At 40.7% G+C, this 14071-nt stretch overlaps 1 non-coding gene across 1 annotated transcript; it reads right to left on the bottom strand.

Moving 5' to 3' along the window:
- Positions 1-4210: 4210 nt before the first annotated feature.
- Positions 4211-4282, bottom strand: TRNAP-UGG (transfer RNA proline (anticodon UGG)). Its single transcript has one exon. It is a non-coding gene; the product is annotated as a tRNA-Pro (tRNA).
- Between the last annotated feature and the right edge of the window lie 9789 nt (positions 4283-14071).

Genomic DNA, 14071 nt, shown 5'->3' on the forward strand with positions numbered 1-14071 from the left:
AATATTTACCGACTGCTAAGAACCTTTGGTTTTCGCTGGTATATTTTGTAGTTTCTTAGTTGCAACAATTTCCTCGGTCCACCGCACATGACAACTCCGCAGGACATGACCGGAAAAACTTTAGCAATAAAATGCACGTAGAATGCCACAACAAAATGGGGAAGCTGCAAAACAATGTGCATTAGGTTGATATGTACCACACACGAGTCACGTGGCCCCAGGTTTTGGGTCAACTTCAGGGACCACAGCCAAAGTTGCTAGACTGCTACAATTTTGCTGTTTGATGTTTTCCCCACAGGTTTTCATTGCTCGTTGATTTGTTTCGTTGTCTTGTTGCACTCACCAACCAACTGACCTTGTTAGCCGCCAGGTTAATCAGGAAAACTTTTAATTAGACAAATTATAACTTTGCCCCGGGCATCGGTAAACTTTGAACGGCGGCAAGTTTATTATTCATAACGGAAGTGGTAGCAAGGGTCGCGTCGCGATTACCTTCGCCTTAACTGCCTTAACCTTAGTTATTTATTTTAATAAAGCCACAAGCGGCAGTACAAACTTCGGCCATTTTCCGGCGCTCCGGAGCAACTGCAGCTGCCTCATTATTAATCATTATTGCCTGTGGCCCGGCAATTTGTCCTGATGATTACGGCCACCCCATTCCCAGGACCATCCCATCTCCGATTCTCCGGAAGAAAAGTTGCCACTTAACTGCTCTTTTGGCCTTTGGCCGGCCAAGTGATGCATTCGATTCGAATGGGTAACGATTTTGGAAATGACTCAAAGTCACTGGGATAAAAGTTTTAAAAAAGGGTGTTAAATAAGGAGGATTTAAGAAAGATATTTTGGTTTATATAAATATTTTGTGGACTAAATTTATATTATTTTTCAAACCATAATTTATGAAAATGATTAGAAATACTTATCTAATCAAAAAATGTTAAGTACACAGCATTAAATTATTAGTTAAATCTTTTCTCTTTAACATACTTAAATGACAAATTTTAAATTTTTTAAATTTTAAATTCCTATTTTCCTTTTTTTTTTGTAATCCAAGTGGTTTAAAAGTGATTTGATTTTAACTTTTCATATTTATAATTTTGTATACCTGGTGTTCTAATTTTTTAACAAAATATATTATTTTTTATTTTAAAAATTATAACCGTAATAGATGTATATTTTTTCCTGTGCATCGGTCCTGCGGCAGAGATTTGTTGCTTTGACAATTTGCCTGCTGATTGCTTGGGCAATTGTTCTACAAGTTCGATGCTCGATGCCGGCAAATTGACTTGTGTAGGCTTAAGGGATTACAACTGGGTCGGGACATGTATCGAATGAAAAATGCCTGCGTCAATGGATTCGAATTTCGAAACTGTTACTCATTCGGCCATCCTTTTCGCACAGATACATGTGGGCAATGCGGCGTATGCGCGATGTGCCATAAATTATGTGCCAACTATTTTTGTTGCTGGCCAGGGCCAAATGTGCCAATAAATAACTCGATATGCCTGTCAAAAATGGGGCACAAAGCAGGATGGCCGGGACCCAACTTCAACCGGAAACGGATATACAATTTCAGTAATTTTCGTGAGTGACCAAGTCGAACTCTCAACCGGATGGCGTTGCCAAAAAAGAGGAAATTGCCAAAAAAAAAAGAAAAGAGGAAAGGAGGAAAAACCAGGCCAACCTCTGCCATTCAAAAGCTTAGGCAGTTGATCAGCATGGCCAAGTTTTGCCCTCACTTTTTGTATTTGTTTTTATTGGCGTGAAAAATGTAATAATGCCCTTAAGTTTGAGTGTGTGTTTGTGTTTTGGGCATGCCAACAAAATGTGTGCTCTACTTTATGAGTATCATGTGTGGCGTATGCCTTTCTTGTTCTCTGTTCCACCATTTCTTTAGAGGCCCGAGGCTGTTTTCTATCTGAGCCACTGAGTTGGGCGGGACTTGATGAAGTTATGTGCTGCTCACACGAGTCTGTGTGCTCACTACTTTATGGGACTTTTTCCTTCTTGTTTTTGCTGGAACGACACGACGGCTTATCAAAGGGAATGTTTTGCAGAAAGTGCTGCATACTTTCGGGGGAGCCGATTTTATACTTTTGAGCCGATCAGAGATTCAAGCTTAAACGTAAAATTAAGGTGTAGAAAAACATTACTCGAAAAATATTTTATATTCTAAAAAACGCTTCTTGAAAAGTTTATTATTTTAAATCAAATACTTCTATTGATTTGATGTTTCAGAAGGTTGTAAGAAATGCCCAATAAAAATATTCCTAATATATTCTTTAGTAAACTATGCTTAAATAATATTTAAGAACAAAGAAAAATACTAGCATAAGTTTAGTGATTTTACATAATTTCAACTTAATGTTTTTGCAGGGCATAAAAGTGTTGAGTGGTTATTTTTCCACCGAAGTTTGTCTTTGGCAGGCCCACATTTTTCCCATTTTTTTCCGATTTCCTTTGAGTGTGTGCTGCTGGCCGTGTGAAAATGCGCCTAAGGTCATGGTCAAGAGTCCGAGCCGGAACTGTAGGGGCAATTTCGGTTATTTGAAAGCACTCGCCAGTCGCCCTTTGCCCACAACACTGTCCATTTAGTTTCGCCTTAGTTGCGGCTGCTGCCATCAATCCATTTGGAATGGGACAGTTCCATATTGCTGTTGGCACAACATTTGCCTTGAAAAAGTTTTTATTCTTTCTCACTGTTGGGCGTTTTTGGCAATGGTTTCGCTTTCGGTTTGGTTCGATTTGTTTTGATATTTTGATTTTATTTCTTGCCTCGCTTTTCAATTATTTTCCATTTCTGGAAAAAGTCACTAGACAATTTTGTTGTTGATGCGTTTGTGTCTCTGGATTTTTTTCATTTTTGCTAAAAGTTTCGTAACCATTTGCATTTTGGACTGTGGGGGTCAATACATCGAGGGGACGTGCAGCGAGTTATAAAATCGAATTTGTTGTAGTCGAGTGGAGCTGTGTTGTAGGGCTGAGTGCAATTTTTGATTTGCCAAATATGTTTTGGGGGTTTTTTTCCCCTCTGTTGTGGGGCTTCCGCTGATTGAATTGCCATGTTCTAGTCCTGACGCTGCAGGAGATGAATATTGATAAAAGTGTAGCCAAACGAAGCCCCTGTCCTCTGCTCGTGATCTCTATGAAGCGTGGGGAATTTGTATATTTTTTACCCCCTCTTAACTTTGTTAATTTGTTTGGGTCTCCATTGTTGTTCTCTGGGCCACTTAAACGTGTTCCTGGGCCACACAAATACGTGCGGTTCGTTGTCCTGGCAGCCTAACATGTGGTCCTTTATTGTTTTTTTCGCTCTCTGAACAATTATTTTTTTTTGGGCTTTTATTTCCATATTTTCCGTGAAGAGTCCTTGAGTATATATGCTCGTCTAAGCACGTTAATTGAGGCATTTTTGATGGTGATTAGAGGGGGCCATAAAAAATCAACCAGATTCCCATTTAGATATGGCTAATAAAATGCAATAAACGTTAATTTACTGTCGAGAGGAATTGAACTCGGTAATCTTTCGGTGGATTTTGAAGTGCGTTTCGAGGGGCAATGGCAAATATGAAAGCGGCACTCGAAAATCTTCCATTGACAACAAGTGTCTCGACATGTTTTTCTGAAGCGGCGATACATATATATCCAGAGGAATAGAAGTAGGAGGTTGTGAAGCAGCTGAGGCAAGTGTTGCCAATATATAGAGATATATATTTGACAAGCATATGAAACACTTGACAACGGGCAAACAAACATGACAGACATTTAGCGGGAGTGGGAAGGAGCCATAATATATAGGTAGAGGATATGGCATGAGGCTGTGCCAGACGGATTAAATGGGTGGAGGAGAGATGACGAACGAAGATGGCAGCATTAGAAATTGGCTCTCAATATATTGAATTGAATTGTTCATCATTGCTTGGAGTATGTGGCTGGGAAATTGGCTTACTCAGGCTAAACAATTGAGCTGTTTCTGCCTCTGCTGCACCGACTAAATGAATCTTGAATGCACAAATAGCTTTAAGAGCTTTATCTTGATTTAATCTCATAAAAGTCAGCTTGTGCTTTAGTCCGAAATGTTTAAATAAGATATTAAGTATAAAGATTTGGAGAACTTATGGCTTAGTTGCTCTTTAAATAAATCTTTTTAAAATATGCTTGGTAAATACATCTTAAAATCCTATTAAAAATTAAAATAAAAAATTTATCCGGGCTCAACCGGGATTTGAACCCGGGACCTCTCGCACCCAAAGCGAGAATCATACCCCTAGACCATTGAGCCGCCATGAAATGCTTAAAATATCTTTTAGTCTTAAGCTGGCGAAGACGTCTTTAGGTTTGCTGAAGAGATGCCAAGTCGATATGCATAATTATTCAACTTTTTAATGACCTTCAAAACTGGTTGGTTTTGTGTTATTCGTTGAGGTGTGCATCTGCATTAAAAATATTTATGTTGGTTAAGATAAAATTCAAATTTAAGTAGCTAGAAAAATGTTATAAAAATAAATGACCTATATATTCCCATAAAATTATGTTTTGCATTTAAGAGGGGGAAATAAAAGTCTAGTTTTAATTTTTCTTATATAAAAATTTGTGGCTATAAACGCCATTATAAAAATAGATTATACATAAGTAAAATACCTCATTTAAGTGCCTTTTCCTTGCTCACTCAAGCTTCCCTTTTCCAATTAGTTTGAAGAACCCTGACCACGAACTTTACCACAATTTACTTATCCCCCATCTTAAGCACCTCTCCTTCCACTAATAGAGCCTGTGACCAGTGACAAATGAGAGTGCAAAATACTTGTCGTTAAAACTAATTAAAACCGTTTAATTGCCTTTAAGGACGAACGTGCAGGATGTGAGCAATTTTAATTGCCACGAGGACACGTACAGCGTTGCCTCCAATTAGGAAGCTAGAATAACACACAAAAAAATGGGAAACCGGCCCAATCTTGACTGCTCCTTGTAAGTTGAACATCTGGCCACGTGACAGGCAGGACAAAGCAGGAGTACAAAAAACAGAAAGTGTCCCCAAAAAAGGAGTCGCGCTGTGAGTCAATAAAAAGCCAAATGGCCATAAGAAATGGACGGCAAAGGAACTCGAATTCGGGCTTAATGTGCGTTAAAAGGCAACCTTCGGGCAGGAGTGACTTTAAAGGAAATGCTTAAACCAAAACTTTTGGTCAACTTGCGGGGGGCTGAGAGAAATCGGAAGAAAATGTCCGGAGGGCGGGGCTTAAAAGCTATTGTTGTGAAATTAAATTCCAACTATGTGGGGGGAAGCTGCAGGACGACGACGACGAGGACGAGACGACCAGGTAGATTCGTTCTGGGGCAGAAAGCAGCTTTTGTTATTATACCCGTTACTCGTAGAGTAAAAGGGTATACTAGATTCGTGCAAAAGTATGTAACAGGTAGAAGGAAGCGTTTCCGACCCTATAAACTATATATATTCTTGATCAGGATCACCAGCCGAGTCGATCTAGCCATGTCCGTCTGTCCGTCTGTCCGTCTGTCCGTCTGTCCGTCTGTCCGTCTGTCTGTCCGTCTGTCTGTCTGTATGAACGCTGAGATCTCGGAAACTATAAAAGCTAGAAGATTGACATTTTGCATGCAGATTCTAGGAGTTCCTACGCAGCGCAAGTTTGTTTCAAAAGGGTGCCACGCCCCCTCTAACGCCCACAATCGCATATATACGATTTTAAAAATTTCAATATTTCGGAAAAGTAAAAATGCAGTTTTATGGTGTTTATCAATACCTATCGAAATGTAGAAGAAATTTTTTAAATCGGACCATTCGTTAAAAAGTTACGGCGGATCAAAGTTTTTATCTCCTCCTTCGCACTTCCTTTAGCTGAGTAACGGGTATCTGATAGTCGGGGCACCCGACTATAGCGTTCTCTCTTGTTTTTACACTTCATTGCCGTGGAATTTACTTTGTTGGCCCTTTGTTTCCGACTTGGGACATCGCACCGCAAAAACGCAGGCAAGCGTAAAGATAAAACTTGTGTCGACTTATTCTCTGTCCCCCACATTTGACCCGGATCCCATTTGTTTTTCCTATGAGGTTGTGGGTGTGTGGGTGTGCGTACGATTGTCATAATGTTTGGCCAGGGAAAACAAATGAAAAGCTGTCACTGAACTGGAAAACCATCTCCGCCTCGTTTCATTTCGTCTCGTTTCGTTTCGTTTCGGCTGTGAGCGGCAACAATTTCAGAATTTTATGCCCCACAAAGGGCAAATTTTTAATAATTCCCGCCGTACGCAAATGTTCGAAGGACGAAGGCGTGACAAGGACTCGATAAGGTTATCCTGCCCCAAAAGACTTTGGCCCAACAACTTTTTATCTTTATTGAATTTACACCTTGGCAGGCATTTCAATGCTGCTGATGATGATGATGATGGGCTTGTTGTTAAATATTTTGACATTTCCCTCTTCCTGTTTTCCCGCCCTCATACCCATCAAGTTTTTCCCCCTCAAAATGCTGACAACGTTTTCTCGCTTTATTATATTTATTTTGACAGCCACCGTATAAGGCCGTTATCCTCAGCGAATGCTGCCTGCCGACGTTTTTGTGTGCACTTTATGAAGTTCGAGTGCTGTTTAAACTTTTCACTTTATGGCAGTTGCTTTTCGGCTAACCCCAGAAGGCAGGCTGATTAGTTAAAAGAGATTTATGCATGAGCATCCGGGCACCGTATTTACACATGAACACACTGATAAGAAAACCTGACACAATCAGGATTTCAGAAGAAAGCGTTCAGAAAGTTTGAAAAGAACAAGGACCTTTCTTCTGGAAAAGTATAATGAACCTGCTTTCTAAGAACCCAACATTTTCTTTTACGCGTTGGAGTTTCTAAGAATTGGTATCTGCTTTTTACTTAATTTAAAAATTAAAATGTGGGCGAATTTTCTAAAATTTGTACCTGAGTTTTGTAACTTTTTTCCCGTGCACAAATGAATGTTTGAAGTTTATTTTTATAACGCAACATGTGCAGCACGTGGCGTATGCGTAATATCTCGTTGCGTGCGGCTTTAAGCTGAAGCTTTAAGCTGAAATCCAATCGGCAAGTTGTCGTGTAGTTCTTGTTGCTGCCTCTGTTGCCTACGTGACGTATACGTGATGGGGACAAATGCTGCCGACGCTGATTTTTAACACATGTCCTTCCAGCAGTCCTTGTGTCTCCTGCGTGTCCCTGTGTGTGTGTATCGCATTGCAGGCAGCAATTTAATTTGAAATTTAATGCCAACTTTGCGAGGCGTCGCGTGCCAGGAATACGCATGATGATGACCCAGCCAACTGTTGTCGAGCATACGCATATTACATTATTTTCTCTGCCGTCTCAAGTTTTAGCAGCCAAAGTTTCGCATGCTAATTAGGGGACAAAAAGGCTCACTTTGAGCGTGAAATTCGTCAGCTTTAAGTGCATTAACTTGCGGGAACAGCCGCAGGCGTCAGGCTGTCACAAATAGTTGCGGCACATGCCAAAAATGTTTCGAGGCAGCGCAATTGTTTAGAGCGACGTGCCCGGAAAGCCAACTAGGAAAAGAAAATCGAGAAAAGCATATGCCCGACAAACAGCGGAAAATGGTAAATTAAAAAAAAAGGGAAGGCGGAAAAAAACCGGACAGAGAATGAAAGCATTCTGGCCATGATTAGACGGGCAGCTGTTGATGAATAGCTGAGGGATGTGCGACTTGCATGGCTGATGATGGCTGGCTACTGCATACAGGACGAACTGCTGCTGCGGGAACACAATCAATCAAAACGAGGGCGGGAAGCGGGGGACGGGGGCGTGGCAGCGTGTCATCAATCTTGCAGCCAAGTGCGTATGCGTAATGTGCGTCCAATGAGATGCGCGGGCCCTGGTAATTAATCAGATGTGCGAAAATCCCACACCCACTGCTCCTTACGCTTCACTTCCTTTTCGCACACAGGTTCAATGACACTAATCGTCCTTAAACGACTAAACGCATCCGGCTGATTAAATTAACACCCGATTCCGCTGAGCCTTCTATGGAAATTAAGGATAAGAGAGCAACAGTGGAAAAAATACCATATAAACTATTTTAAAGAAAAAGTAAAGGATATTCAAGGATAATAAAATTTTATATTTTTTAAAAAATAAACGACTTCTACCATTTTTAAATTTCATAAAAAAGGAACTATAAATAGTAATCTTCTCAGTGTGCAGGAAGACTAAAATCTGTGACTGGGCCAACATGCAAATGAAAATTGCGTTCATAATTAAATGTGCATGGGAAAATGTGTAAAATGTGCAGGAAAATGCGGTTACGAGGAGCTGCAGCTTCAGAGATGGGGAAACAAAGGGAGAAGCAGAGCCGGAAAACAGGCGTCGTCATGTGAGCCATACAAAAGTCAGTCCACAATGCCACCGGAAGTGTTGCAGTTGGTAATGGAAAAACACATGACAGCCAGTGGCAGGGGAGGGCGAAACAAAGGAGCCGGAACAAAGGGGTAAGTAATGGAAGGGGTGAAAAGAAGGCTACTGAAAGCTGGGTAATTTCTGCAGTTGCACGATGACCCGTCAGGCAGAACAAAAGTCCAATGTGCCAGAGAAGAAACTATATAGTCTACATATGTATATGTATGTGCGTGTGGCAAAGACAACAATGTTTCAGTCCTGCGAAGAAGGGAAAGTGTCTCGATGGATGTCTCTAAAAATATGCACAACTTTTGCCAGTTTCTGCCACTTTTCTCCCACCACTATTATGCTAGTACTCTATTATGGGTAAAATTTAATTTACTACCCCGGCACAGGACATTCTGATGGCGATGCGCACGATTTAATAGTTTCCTTGGCCAACTTTCATGTGCAGTTGAAAGAGAGATTCCTCACAACCAAATGGCAGAAGTAAATTGATTTAAGTGCATGTCGCAGCATATTGCAGATGGTCTTTAGACTCTGGACCCATGGACTGGCCCTAAATCATTTAACAAGCTTCCATCCTCGTTTGTTGCTTATAAAATTTTGCTCGTAAAATTGTTTATGTGTCTGCAATGAGCGGCGTCGCCACTGCATCCTCCTTTCAGTCCTGCTCCTGCTGCCGATTTTGTGTTTTTCCGCCGCAGGAGCAGCTGCAGTTTCCGCCCCGGCATTGCACTCTAATCACATTTTGTGTGCTTCTCCCCTTCGAACTTGTAATTGGTTTACTCCGCTGCAGTGTCGAGCTTTTAATGAAGTTGTTCCCGGGCTCCGAGGAAAAGCTGCCGGAAAAGTGGATGGAAAAGCGTGTGGGGTTAGGTGCGTGAGTGTGCGGCAGAGTGTGAGAGGTACAATACCAAAAAGAGAAAAAAACTTGAAGAGTGCTGGCAAACGATCAACAAATTGGTCGAGTTGCAGCTAATGGCTCAGAAATGTGTGTGGCAACCGAAAGCGAAATGGAAAAAGATACGTAGGTAGTGAGCCATATGTTGCGAGTGACATATATAGTTCCTCCATTTTGGGTCAAGTTTGTAAATGATGCGTAACGTAAGTTTAAGAAGGGCTAGTCAAATTTGTAAGTGCAATGGAAACAATTGGTTTAAAATGGCTGTATATTAGGTATATAAAAATGATATTTAATTAAAAAGTTAATTTTCTGCCGGTCCCCTTGACATTTTCACCAAGCAGAGATCAAATCGATATAGTAAATAAGTTAAACACTTTTAAAAGATAGAAATATTTAAAAAAAATTGACGGCCGAAATAGTCCGCAATATTTATCCCAATAAGTTATAAAAACAGTAAACAAATCAGAGATTAAGAAGCCAAATTAAGCGAATCAATAGAAACTTTTCTAATCCGTTGGCTTACGAGATAACCACAAGCAAATACAGTTCACCAAAGATGCTCGCCAAACAGCCAAATGCAATACTGCCCAAGGACAGCTGGCAAAGTTTATTTTTGTTATCAATTTGGGTTACTGGCTAAGTACAAACAGCAATAAACATTTCCCCAAGCGTTGACTATTAGGGCAAAGATTTAGTACTCGAATGATTCCCCCCGCCATGTGTGTGTTGGTTTGTATTTCAGCCATAATTCTATGGAGAGCCCAAACAACCTTGACACGCCTTCCAGAAACGTTATGGGTAATGCCTATACTAGCAGTTACCACACACGCCCTTTTGTTCATTCAAGTTGCTATCCCATTTCCCATTCCCGATTCCGATTGCGTTTTAGTTTTTGTTCTTCGGGCTGCTCTCTATACTTTCGGGCAGAACTTTTGCGACATTGGCACTGGCGAATGATTTAAAACTTTTCTTGTTATTTTCGTCTTTAACAAGTTTTCCGGGAGCCTAGAAACCGGAGTCCTGGACCGGAGCTATGGCCCAACCGAGATGGAACAAGGCCACCCAGGGGCACTATTTGCTGCCGGCAAAGTTGTATTCAACAAATTAATTTAATGTCAGACACAAGACGCAAACTTGCCGGGTTGCGGCTTGCATCGCTCGGAATATTAGACTGGGGAGTGACTGGAGTTTATTCTAGTTTCGCCCCTTGTTTTCTTTTTGTTTGGGCCTTTAAATGAAGTGCCGGTGACATAAATTCATTTAGGACAGGCGCTAAAACGGAAGCCAACTTTTATGGATGCTAACATTTAAGTATTTCATGCCAACTAGTGGGTGATGTTGGAAGTTGGGTTAAGGGAGTGACAGGTGATAAGGTGGGCTGTCGGTATTAATCTTTAGGATCTGAGTTTTGGTTGGGCTAAAAAAGAATACACAACAAAAAAACCTACATTTCTGGTATTTATACTGGTAAAATTGATAATAAATAATATCATTTTTTCCTCTCGGAGATTCTTTGACTTCAAAAAAGAGAGTAAGAAGCAATGTGACAACCTTATAAAAATTTGTAATTACATACCCTCAACTTTTTATTTTTTATTTAAAGCATTTCCTTAATCATGGCTTTTTAATTTCCATCCAAGTAAGTGGGTTAAGTGCAATAAACCGAAAGGAAGCCACACACAGAACACATTACAGAACAGCCAGCGGCAAAAGCTTTAATCTTAAAGCCCTGCCAGTTACCAAAATGTCGCGTGGGTCTTAACTGGAATCAGGACTTCTTACCACCTCCGAATAATAAACCCCCGGCTCCGCCAAAGCACTGGCCATTTGGTAAGCAAGCAAGCTGAAACACTCCGGATTCCGGAGTGGAGAATACCGCACTTACACTGCCATTTGCTGGCATTACATTCATTACGAGGGCAGAGCTTGCCACCCAACTCCGTCCGGGATAATTGCACTTGTCAGCATTTGTTTTACACTGACCAACATATGACCCCCGAAGTTACGTATTTACATTTTATATATACACCCTATACGCCCCAGTTGAGAATGGCGTAACATAAATTGCCATTGTGTGCAATAAAGTGCAAATAAAATAAAGTAAAACTGCAAAAGTTTACATTTTATGTATAAATATTGTATGTGAGGGTAAATCGTTGGCAGTGCCATTCCCCCTATTTGGGGATGTTGCGAATTTATTGCACGCCATTTGAACGTTTTGCTGAATTATTGTAAACGTAAATTGAAAATGGCAGAGTGGGCAAAAAGAAGGCAAATAAATATCAAGGAACGTTTCCTTGTATTTTTTTTTCATTTTTTTTGCGGCCTGGTCAGTGCAGCGTAAAACAAAGGCCAAACAATTGCATTACATGGTCCAGAAAAGAAGCGGTTCGGATGAGTGCCCAAAGCTGCTTTTGCGGCAGTGCTTTAAAAACCCTTTAGCAAAAATATTTACTCAGGACCTCAGGACTCTCCCTCTCTCTGTCTAGACATTTGCATTTCCATTCAAATCTAAAACAAATTCGCCACGCACAAAAGCCAACAAAAATCAATTTTCCCTTCGCACAAATAAAGGGGTTTTGAAAGTGATACAAATTGGGGTAGAAAGGTCAAATATTCACCCCGAAAAATAAAAAAAACATTAAAGGATTAATGTAAAATTTAAATATAGCCAGAGAGAGACACTCGAAAAGCTTGCAATAAAATGTAAATATTTTATAGATAAGTTCCGAATGAGAGTGAACCCTTTTTTTTGCTGCCCTGCGGTTGCGGCCTTTGTTTGGACCTTTTTTAACCTGATTTTGACAGGGCTAATGGGCTTACACCATGTTGTTGTCTGCTCATCGGGCGGGTAAATGGGCCCTGTGAAATTCCGGGAAGCTTAGCGGTTCATCAAACCCTGCTCAGTGGCTTAGGCCGCATTTAATTCAATCGAAAGCAGTGAAAAGTGCAGGAAGGGAATTACGTGATATGCCAGATACCCAAAACAATGGCAAAGCGAAATGTCAAAGTGCTGCTGGCTCAATTTTGTGTCAACGACGTAGTTCAGGTAATTTCCGCAGAAACTTTGGCAGCCATTTTGTCGCTGACATTTTATTTATGTGCGCCCATAACTCAACTGTAAATGCTCACATACCAACGTGCCCGCATCCTCGCACACACACAGTGAGCACACACACACATACGGACACATTAGCTAGGACGAGCCAAGTGCTTCTAGTTTCCGTTTCCGGCGCAAAGTTGCCTGGCAGCCTTGCAAAATTAACAACAATGGCGGTGCTAAAGACGTCGCCTCATCTTCGCAGTGTGTGCGTGTGGCTTTTGTGGCTTTAAGTAGAGAAATGTGCCAGGTCACTGGGGGGTGAAACGGGGATCCCCCGCCATTTAGTTGCTGATTTTCTTACACTTTTTAGCGCTGCTAGTTCGCCGTCATTTTACGGTGAGCTTTCCGTACGTGCAAGGCATTACGACTCCTGCGACTGAATGTGAATGTGAGTGCGAATATGAATGCATTCTGTAGTTTCGGTAAGGGGGGCTAAGCGTTCGAGGTGAGGCTGCCACGATATCTGACTGCGTCTAAGCACCGGGGATTTATGTAGTCCTCTTGCCCCCGGCACACGGCCAATTGAAATGTCACGTCGGACGAAGAATGTGAGCGTAATGAAGCGCTTAATGTGGTGGGAAATTGGGAAAGGGGTGCCAATCTAATCAAGGGATAGGAATAACTTTAAAATGTAAACGTAAAAAATCGTAAACTTTCCTTTCAGCTGCATTATTATCATCAATAAGATAACATTTCTTTAAAAAAGGGTTTTAATTTAATGCTTTTAGCTTGAGTCATGAGACTAAATTGTGTTCTGTAAATATTTAGCCTTGAATAAAAACAATCATGATTATATTAAAAAAGGGAAATCGATTAATTTATGAAATCAATTTCACAAAATATTAGAGCTCATCAATAATGTTTAACCTCATGGAAATGTAACGCAAAAAGCCCCAGCAAAATTGAAGTTATAAAATTTTAAACAAGATAAATTTAACTACAGTTCGATTCCAACATAATCCACATGAGAGAAACAGGAACAAAATTACTAATAGGATCAAACGATTATGATTCGTGGTAAAATAAATATTTTAAAAACAATAAATAAACACAGTTCTTCCTGGCTTTATTCAATGGGCAATCACACGGCGCATTGGCTCGTAAATTCAGTACCGCTCGCCACTTCCGCAAATGAATTGAAAACATCATTTGGCTAATTAGCATTTGATAATCCCACCAGGAAGCGTAAAACCATAGTTTTAAATAAATTCTACTCTCGCCATTCAGCGGTCACTCAATGCCATTTCAAATGGCAAAGATACATTTTCGATTGTCATATTTTCGACCATTTTCCATTTCGATTTCCAATTCCATTCTCTCTGCCCCAACCAATCCGTTTCTATGGCAGCCCGTGTGCATGGAAAGCATTTTAAAATGTCAATCCAATGAATGTTTTATTTGTGACGATGCAGCAGCAGAAGCAGCCATCAATTTATGTGGGTTCGATATGGGATAATGGCAGCTGGCATTTTATTTAATTCGCACGACTGCATTCGATTTATGCATTTGAAAAGTTCTGTGGTGTGGGACCAGCATCTATCTAACATATACATTTTTAAGTTTTACTTTTATCCGAGTGAATAGAACCGAAACTTGTCTAGCAAGTTCGAGCCCGCTGATAGCGACAGCAATTTGCGTCTTCACTTTCAATGCTCCACGGTCTCCCATAT

The sequence above is a fragment of the Drosophila takahashii genome, chromosome 3L (genome assembly GCF_030179915.1).
Source record: "Drosophila takahashii strain IR98-3 E-12201 chromosome 3L, DtakHiC1v2, whole genome shotgun sequence".
Lineage (NCBI taxonomy): Eukaryota > Metazoa > Arthropoda > Insecta > Diptera > Drosophilidae > Drosophila > Drosophila takahashii.